Here is an 8,402-nt window from a genome sequence, read left to right as displayed (position 1 = left end):
ATTCTTTAAGAATGACCCCTGAATCACAAAGGTCGTTTAATTAGAATAATTAGCTCTTTTAAAATTACTTAAATGCTTTATTATAAAGAGCGAGGTATTTAGGAGGGGACGAATCCCCTCATATGCGTAATAATTTCTGTTTATTTAAGTTTTAATATGCTCCTTACTTTCAGTTGAAAAAACTGTTTTTTTTTAATTAATTTCTTATTGTTTTTTTAAATAATGCTAGAAAATCCAGCGCCCCCTTCATGAAATTCTCTTCCCCCATCAGAAATTTCTCCATGAAAAGATGCTCCAGCGTCGTTGCCTTCCCCAACCATATGAAAAAATTCCCCCTGATAACGTCTGTATACTTCCCAATAACCAATACTATATGTAAACAATGGGCAAAGTTCATAACTTGCAGCCCTTCCCCCGGGGACTATGCGGGATTAAGTCATCCTCAAAGACATAGTTGTTAGATTTTTTGACTATGCTGAACAAAATGGCTCTCTCAAAATTTTGATCCTGTGACTTTTGGGGGGAAATGAGCGTGGGAGGGACCCTAGTTGCCCTCCAATTTATATGGTCACTTAAAAGGGCACTAGAACATTTGTTTACCGGGTCACTGGGTCGATACGATCAACCCTGGAGAAAACAAAAAACAACAAAGAAACAAGTAAACGCGCATCCGTAATCTTTCTTCTGGCAAAAATACAAAATCCCATATTTTTGCAGATCGGAGCTTGAAACCTCTACAGTAGGGTTCTCTGATAATCTGGATCTTATAGTGCGATTTCCGTTAATTTTTACTACTTTTAGCAGGTGTTTCCCCTTTTCAAACAGTTCGTGGTAACGAACTGTAGTAAGGAGCGACCCAGCTCAATAGTAACCAAAACTCTAAAAAATGAAGTTTTGATACCAATAGCCACATCAAAAGAATCGCACTTTAATGTTGATTTTAAATATATAAGTTTTATCAAGTTTAGTCTTACCCATCAAAAGTTACGAGCCTGAGAAAATTTTCCTTATTTTAGAAAACAGGCGGAAATCAGATTCAGTGTATCAGAGAACCCTATTGTACAAGTTTCAAGCTCCTATCTACGAAAATGTGGAATTTGTATTTTTTTGCCAGAAGGCAGATCACGGATGCGTTTTTATTTGTTTGTTTGTTTTTTTTTGTTTGTTTTTTTCCCCAGGGGTGATCGTATCGACCCAGTGGTCCGTATCTTGCGAGAGGGCTCATCCTAAGGGAAATGAAAAGTTCTAGTGCCCTTTTTAAGTGACCAAAAAAATTGGAGGGCACCTAGGCCCCCTCCCGAGCTAATTATTTTCCCAAAGTCAACGGATAAAAATTCTGAGATAGCCATTTTATTCAGCGTAGTGGAACAGCCTTATAACTATGTCTTTGGGGACAACTTACTCCCCCACAGTCCCCGTGGGAGGGGCTACAAGTTACAAACTTTGACCAGTGCTTGCATATCGTAGCGGTTATTGGGAAGTGTACAGACGTTTTCAGGGGGATTTTTTGGTTGGGGGAGAGGTTGACAAGAGGGGGATATGTTGGGGGAATTTTCCATCGAGGAATTTGTCATGGGGGAAGAAAATTTCCATGAAGGGAGCGCAGGATTTTCTAGCATTATTTAAAAAAATGAAAAAATAAATATGAAAAGTTTTTTCAGCTGGAAGTAAGGAGCAGCATTAAAGATTAAAACGAACATAAATTAATACACATATGAGGAGCTCACCTCCTCCTAATACCCTGCTCTTTACGCTAAATTATTTTTAGTGATTTCAACTATTTATTCTACGGCCTTTGTGATTCAGGGGTCATTCTTAATGAATTGGGACAAAGTTTAATCTTTAATGTAAAGAGCGAGGTACTGACGAGGTGGTGAACTCCTCATATATGTAATAAAAATATGAGATTACAGAAGTGCGTTACGTAAGCTAATTTATAAGTTACGTTTATCTTTTACTAATAAAAATATTCGTAAGAATTAAAAGTTGTAGTTGCCTTTTTAAGTAACCAAAAAATCGCAGGGCAACTAGGCTTCCTCCACCGTTCCCATTTTTCTCAAAATAATTCGATCAAAACTATGAGAAAGCCATTTAGCCAAAAAAAAAAAAAAAAAAAAAAAAAAAAAAAAAAAAAAAAAAAAAAAAAAAAAAAAAAAAAAAACTTGCAAATTTCGTGTTAATTATTCCTCTGCGGAGAGCCAAGATCAAAACATGCATTGATTCAAAAACGTTCAGAAATTAAATTAAAAAAAAAAACAAGTTTTTTTTAGCTGAAAGTAAGGAGCGACATTAAAACTTAAAACGAACAGAAATTACTTCGTATATGAAAGGGGCTGCTTCCTCATCAACGCCCTGCTCTTTACGCTATAGATTTTTACTGTTTTAAAAAGCAGAGTTGAGAGAAAGAGTCAAACTTTAGCGTAAAGAGCGGGGCGTTGATGAGGAAGCAGCCCCTTTCATATACGAAGTAATTTCTGTTCGTTTTAAGTTTTAATATCGCTCCTTACTTTCAGCTAAAAAAAACTTGTTTTTTTTATTTAATTTCGAGAATAAAGCAAATTTTCATAGGCTTGTAACTTTTGATTGGCTATATATTCAAAATACGGATAAAGATCCGATTCTTTTTATGCATCTATTGGTATTAAAATCCCGCTTTTTTGGAGTTTCGGTTACTATTCTACTTACTACAGTTAGTTACCACAAACTTTTCGATAATTTTTTCCCGTCTGTAATAGGATTTCTGTGGCTCGTAAAAAGACAAAATATATGGCATGCAATTAAAGCAATATATCTAAGAAATATGTCAGTGTTTTGAGTAGAGGAGGGATACACCTTGGGTAATCCACATCCCTTAAGCCTAGAAAAATTTTGTCATATTTTTAGCCTAAGGTCCAGCGCCAAAGGGGCAACTGTTTTGAGAGAAGAATTCCTAACCGATTGCGCACGCAATTGTTTTGTGACCATAACCTTGAATTAGAGTGGCCCGCACACGAGGCAATTCAGATGAGACTGGTTTCCGATCAGTTTACGACCGGTTCCTAGGAGCCTACAGCCGTAGTCACAATTGCGTTGCAGTATTGTCCCACGCATTTTCGGGAGCTATTGCATTGAAATTATCCAATTATTTTGCCTCTTAACATGATTAAATAAAAAAAAACAAGTTTTTTAAATGAAAGTAAGGAGCAACATTAAAACTTAAAACGAACAGAAATTACTCCGTATATGAAAGGGGCTTTTCTTCCTCAACGCCTCGCTCTTTACGCTAAAGTTTGACTCTTTCTCTTAACTCTATTTTTAAAACAGTAAGAAACTTTAGGAGCTTGAAACTTTTAAAATGAGGTTCTCTGATACGCTGAATCTGATGGTGTGATGTTTGTTAAGACTGTATGACTTTTAGGGGATGTTTCCCCGTATTTTCTAAAATGAGGCAAATTTTCTCAGGCTCGTAACTTTGGTAGAAGTGATCTTGATGAAACTTATATATTTGAAATCAGCATCAAAATCCGGTTCTTTTGATGTAACTATTGGTATCAAAATTCCATTTTTTAGAGTTTTGGTTACTATTGAGCAGTATCGCTCCTTACTACAGTTCGTTACCACGAACTGTTTGACAGACCAGGAAGTAAACGTGAAGTTCGTAGGAGAAGTGGAGAAGCATGAAGAGCTGTTCAACCATAAACTTCCAGCAAACTCACGGAAAGACTTGACAGAGAAGGCTTGGCAAATGGTGGGAGCTGAGGTGAACATGTCAGGTAAAAAAAGTTTATAATATATATTTCTGACTATAATTGTGTTTTTATGAAACCATGAAGTTTTGCAAATTTGTTTATTTTACAGTTAAAAAAAAATAAAATTAATAGCCTAATGCTGCTTTGTGTTTTGCCTTCCAAATACGAGTCCACTGCCAGGGTAGCAAAGCACAAGGAGAGAGGAAGTAGCTTGCCAGATAATTCCTTAAAGTAGTTGGTGAAGATCCTTCATTTATCACCAGGATTGGTATTTGTATGTAAGGTGGTACATCCACCGTCGTCTCCTTAATTGCATAGTCTTGAGTCTTGTACTCCATTCCCTCTCATATCCGTAAGAAGTTGTGAAGGATGCAAGCCGCCTTTATTATCTTATTCACCTTTGCTGCATCACAACATCGTATGGGCCCATTTAACTCAGCAAACTATTCTGTTGCCATTCCGAATGCACATTCTATTGTTTTTCACCTTCGGTCTAATCTATAATCAAAGATCCTCTAATATTGTGGGTACTTTTTGCTTGAATAGGACCTCAGTAAATTCCGTTACAATGGGAACGCTTAATTAGTAACCAAGTAATAAGGAACGTAGAATTTGATTCATCATTTCACAATGGGGAAGGAGGAGGGATATTCAAACCCCCGTGAGCAAACCAATAGTTCACTGCACAGGCTTTGTAAATGCCTCCGTCGCTGTTATGACCTGCAAACCCTAGTTCAATCATGGTGAAAAGGCCGTCTGCATCGCACGGCCCTCCAAAGGTAAAAGTACGTATATGCACAATTTTTCACTTCTCGACTTAATGCCACCACCATACTAAAAAAAATGTGCTGAATCGAATGGTATATGTAAGAAGGCTCTAGTCCAAATATTAACGGAAATAGCATATGGATAAAGTACGTATCTGAAAAATTTCTGGGCGCATCCAAAGGTAAAAGTACGTATCTGTGTAGATACGTACTTTCACCCTTGGTACGTACTTTTGCCTTTGGCCGGCACATTAAAATGAGAAAGGAAACCAAAGGTCAAAGTACGTATATGTCATGATTCAGCACAATCATCATTGTTTGTTTACCAGAGCAGAGCTGAACAACCAGCCAACTCTGAGCTATTAAAGAGTACTGGCATAGAATGTCAAGAGGCTTTCTAAATTTACAGAGAGCGTTGGTTATACAAAAGGAAAGAGATTTAAGGTAAGAAAATTTTGCTTCATGCTATTTTGGAACCTTTTCTCCAAGTAGGCCTAAACCCTCTGGTAAAACCCCATCTGTACTACCAGGTAGGTACAACAGACCCGCTACAACCAGTTTACACAGCTAGCTATGTAGCTGTCGAATTAGTACAGGAGAGCAGCGTCATACCAAATTACCAACCAACCACCTAAAGCCATTTTTTTAGTATTGCCTACAAACATGACTTACCTTTGAAATAAAATAAAAAACAAGGGATGCATCAAAATAACCCCTAGAACCTTCTCTGTCATCTGAGATAATCAGGGATTAGTTTGGTCAACTATTACAACATTGAGAAAAAATTGAGGGCCTCTAAATATTGCTTACCTTAGAAACAAAAAAAAATGTATCAAAATAGCCCTAGAACCCCCTCTTTCATCTGAGATAATCAAGGTTGATAACAAGTTCTTAGAATTCCAATTTTTCAGGACATTGGCATGTCAAGCAAGTACAAATGAGGCATCAACTTCAAATACCGACTTGCCATCTTCCAGTGAAGAGCAACGAGGAGCTAGTTCCTGTTCCCCCCCAGAAATCATCCAGATAAATCAAACAACAGACATATCACCCAATTTTTCTGGACATTCTCGATCAAGGGACACCACTGATGGAGAAGCTAAAACTAAGGCACAGTTAAAACACTTTGCTGATGAAGAATTCGAAAAAGAAGATTTAAGTAGAGGTGATAGTGATGAGTCTGATATTGACTGGGAGGACGTTGAAGGGACATTTGGGTCTTCTGATGATGAAAGGCAGACAACTTTGAAGAAGAGGAGAAAGCTCTTTACAGATTTAGTTCCTCTTTCGGTCAGTAATGATCTTACATCAGATCATCCAGAGTACAATCTGATCCATTTTCCTACCGATCCTTTCCTGCCCTTGAAAGATTCGGCTTCGGATGCAGCAGCTTATGAGACCCAAGATGACCAGCTAAATTTGGACAATCAACCATCTAATGAAAGCAACAATGCTGTTTGTGAACCTGATTCCTCAGACCATGTCATGTGTGTAATTGACGCTGTAGCAGCAAGGTCTGTGGGACAAGATAGAGAAAATAGACGTGAAGAAAATGGTGGAGGAGAAGGAAGGTCTATTGTTGACCTTACTCCAAAACGAGTTCGCTCAGAAAAAGATAAATTTGAAAGAGATGTTAAGAAGTATCCATTTCCTGACGAACCTGGCTGTAAATCTAACAAATGTACAAACTCATGTTTGAGGTTTTCCAGTGTAGAATTCAGGAAAATTTATGACACATGTTGGAGCAAAGAATATAAATCAAGACAAATGTGGCTCGCTTCTTTGCTGACATTCCTACCAGTTAAAAGAAGGACTATTGCCCCAGAAGCTGCGTGTAGAAAAAAAACTACAGTTAGGTACAGCCTTCCCAGAAATTTGAATGAATACCCCACACTTACCCCAAAAGTTGAAAACTTGCCAGTTTGCAAGTCTACATTCCTTGGTTGTCTAGGATTTGGCAAGAATGACAGAGTGATTTTTACAATCAAGTCAAAAATTGAAAGGGATGCTCTTGGGAATGAGCTCAAGGACGGAAGGGGCCATAAAGTGGCAGGGCCACCAAACAAAGTTGATCGAAGCCTTGTGATGCAGCACATTGAAAGCTTTCAGCCAGCAATTCCACACTATCGTCGAGCTCACGCTCCAAATGTTCGGTACCTTTCTCGTGATTTGAGCTACAAATTTATGGCAGAAGACTTTAATGAAAAATATCCAGCAAATAAAATCTGTGATGAGACATATAGGAAGATTCTTAATGGTATGAAAGTATCATTGTGCATGCCCCAAAGTGACAGCTGTGACATTTGCACACTATTAAAAGAGAAAGTAGGGGCTGCGAGAACTCCTGGTACAAATGGTGAGGCAACCGAGAAAGAGACTGAACTGTACAGAAAGCACAGAGATCTTGTTGAACAGGTTTCAAAAGCATTTTCTGAAGATAAGCAGAAATACGAAAAAGATTCAACTACCATGTTGTTCACCGTGGACCTACAAAAAGTGTTATTGCTTCCCATCATGCACAGCAGAAAGGAGGCCTTTTTTCTATCAAGACTCGTGTGTTTTAATGAGACGTTTGCCCCCGTTAAGGCCACCCAACAAAACCAGAACCTTTGCGTTGTTTGGAACGAATCTCGACAAGGACGTGATGCACCTGATATAGGTAGTGCCTTCCACAAGGTCTTAAAGATGAATAGGGATATCTTGCACTTCATTTTTTATACTGACAATTGCTGTGCCCAGAACAAAAATTGGACAATTTTTAGTGAATTTGTACTGATAGTCAACAGTGAAGGAGGACCTGAAACGATTCGTATCAAGTATCTAGTGAAAGGCCATACGCACATGGGGGCTGACTCCATACACGGATCGATTGAGTCTCGAATTCGAAAAAGGGATGTTCTTGACTTTGAAGATTTGTGCGACACCATAGAAAAAAGTAGAAAATTCACGAAAGCCGTGAAAATGGACATAGAAGACTTTTGCCAGTGGAAAAGCTTAAAAGCTCCTGGCATCGTCATGAAGAACTTGGGCGTGACCATTGATGAGTTCAGTGAGGTCTGTTTTAAGAAGGGAAAAACAGAACTGTTCTATAAAACTAGCCCTGAGGGTGAAGAAAAGAGTCTAAGTTTTGTGCCAAAAAAGCTGGTTAGTACAATCAAAGAGGCAAAGTATCCTTTGCCAGATCCGATTCTTGGCGCAAGGGGGGTAAAGCCAGAAAAGAAAAAGGCCATCTTGGAAAAACTTGTACCTTTTATGAATGAGAATCGCCGTACATTTTGGCGCACTATGCCTTCATCAACAGCTTCTGTCGATTTGCTGAAGCACGGCTGTGTTTCTTAGCTGCCTGCAGTATTTCAGTGATTTCTTTTTATTTTTTTTATTTTTTAACTTCTAATTATTTGAATAAAAAAATGACTTGTTGTATGCTTCATACTTCATACGTGGTGCTTCATACGTGGTATACGTCATATGCTTCATGCTTCATACGTGGTTTTACCTTCGGTATACGTCATAGATACGGGGTTTTGGGCAGAGTAAAAGTGCGTTTTATGTTTTATACAGACTTTTACCTTTGGGACTTCATTCGAATTCGAGTCTCGAGTCAAAGGTAAAAGTACGTATATGTCATATACGCACTTTTACCTTTTGAGAGCGCCTCTTTATATGAGTAACGGTCCAATGGTAAAAGTACGTATCTACTGTTTCAGGCTTCGGGGCAGTAATAATAGAAAATTTTACTTAAAAATATGAAATCCCCATATTTGTTTACCTATTTAACTAATTTCCAGAATTAGCCAGTGTCCAGTTTCACCGTAAACCGTATTTGAAGCTCTCAAAAGTACTCAAACTTTGAGCCGTGATTTATGGAAATAATGAAAAGTGTAGATACGTACTTTTACCTTTGGAG

Source organism: Artemia franciscana, chromosome 18, assembly GCF_032884065.1.
Source record: "Artemia franciscana chromosome 18, ASM3288406v1, whole genome shotgun sequence".
Taxonomy (NCBI): domain Eukaryota; kingdom Metazoa; phylum Arthropoda; class Branchiopoda; order Anostraca; family Artemiidae; genus Artemia; species Artemia franciscana.
This window is presented reverse-complemented; position numbering follows the sequence as displayed.